This window comes from Octopus bimaculoides, chromosome 6 (assembly GCF_001194135.2).
Source record: "Octopus bimaculoides isolate UCB-OBI-ISO-001 chromosome 6, ASM119413v2, whole genome shotgun sequence".
Classification (NCBI taxonomy): domain Eukaryota; kingdom Metazoa; phylum Mollusca; class Cephalopoda; order Octopoda; family Octopodidae; genus Octopus; species Octopus bimaculoides.
This window is the reverse complement of record NC_068986.1, coordinates 100,076,690-100,078,294: the sequence shown is the minus strand read 5'-3', so window position 1 is coordinate 100,078,294 and position 1,605 is coordinate 100,076,690. Positions and strand designations below refer to the sequence as shown.

General features: G+C 34.0%; 1 long non-coding RNA gene across 1 annotated transcript in view; it reads left to right on the top strand.

Moving 5' to 3' along the window:
- LOC128248052 (uncharacterized) overlaps positions 1-1,605 on the top strand; it is an 18,261-nt gene that overhangs the window by 15,731 nt on the left and 925 nt on the right. The window lies entirely within an intron of this gene.

Genomic DNA, 1,605 nt, shown 5'->3' with positions numbered 1-1,605 from the left:
AATTCTATGCAATATCCCAATGCTTCATGATTTAAAGTCTTCTTATTTGAGACATCGTGAAACTTTTTATTTGATACACATTTGGAGGCGTAATGGCCCAGTAGTTAGGGCAGCGGACTCGCGGTCATAGAATCGCGGTTTCGATTCCCAGACCGGGCATTGTGAGTGTTTATTGAGCGCAAACACTTACAGCTCCACAAGGCTCCGGCAGGGGATGGTGGCGAACCCTACTGTACTCTTTCACCACAACTTTCTCTCACTCGTTCTTCTTGTTTCTATTGTACCTGTATTTCAAAGGACCAAGAACTACGTTAAGGGTATACGTGCCTGTGGAGTGCTCAGCCACTCGCACGTTAAGTTCACGAGCAGGCTGTTCCGTTGATTGGATCAACTGGAACCCTCGTCGTCGTAAGCGACGAAGTGCCAACAACAAACAATACACATTTACACACACACGCACACACACATACACACACACACAAACACATATACATATACACAATCACACATACACACACATGCATACATCGCATTAATACTTACCTGTATATATAAAATTTGTGTTTGTGATACTTCACCAAAGAGTTACTGCTTTAAAAGCCTGAGACACTCAAGATTGATATGAGCAACCTGACGCATACATGTGTATGTTTGTGTATGTGTGTCTGTGTGCATGAGTGTGCGTCTGTGTAGTTTATGTGCAGGACCACCCATTCTATACACGATAAGACAACGGCGTTTGAGATCCCTACGCAGAAATTCTTTCTCTCAAGTTACACGATTTGTAAAGTCGAAAGAATAATGAATTTCACAAGTTTAAATCAAAACAGACGAATTGTGCTATAAATTTCTCTGTTATGATACAGCATGGGCGATCTAGCTGTAAACAACAGCTACAACAAAACACTGATTTCTAATACATATAACCATTGGATGACAGATTTAAAGAAAGAAACACTGAGTCAGTCATTTATTTCTATATATGTCTTAGAAGTCATATTAAATGGCGGATCATAAACTATTTAAACAAGTTATAATTAATATCGATGGAAATAATGGGATAAATACAATTTTAATAAAATGTTGCGCCAAGTTTTTGAAATATCTAGATTTATGTCATAACATCAATTAATCTTATGAAGTGTGTAAGTAGAAAATAGAATCAAATATAACTAAAAGGAAATGAATGTAAAATCATTGTTAATACCCTTGATAGAGTGATAACAAATATAGTAAAGAATATTTACGAGCTTACATTAAACTCTCCGTTATAGTTTGTATATATTTTCCAGTCTTTTGTTTTTGTAATCTTAATGCATTGTACACAAAGTAACCCTTATATATTTACTTCTGTATATTACATAAGTATCAGAATCCATCAATAAAAAAATCTTGCATAATGAAAAAAAGAAAACCAGGGAAGTATATGTATGGAAATATATATATGTATGTATGTGTATATAAATATATATATATATATATATATATATACAAATATGTAAGCACACACACACACTTATGTACACGAATGTATATATGTATAAACAATTATAAATCTATGACTATATAAACATGCGTATGTATATTTATATATTTATACGTATA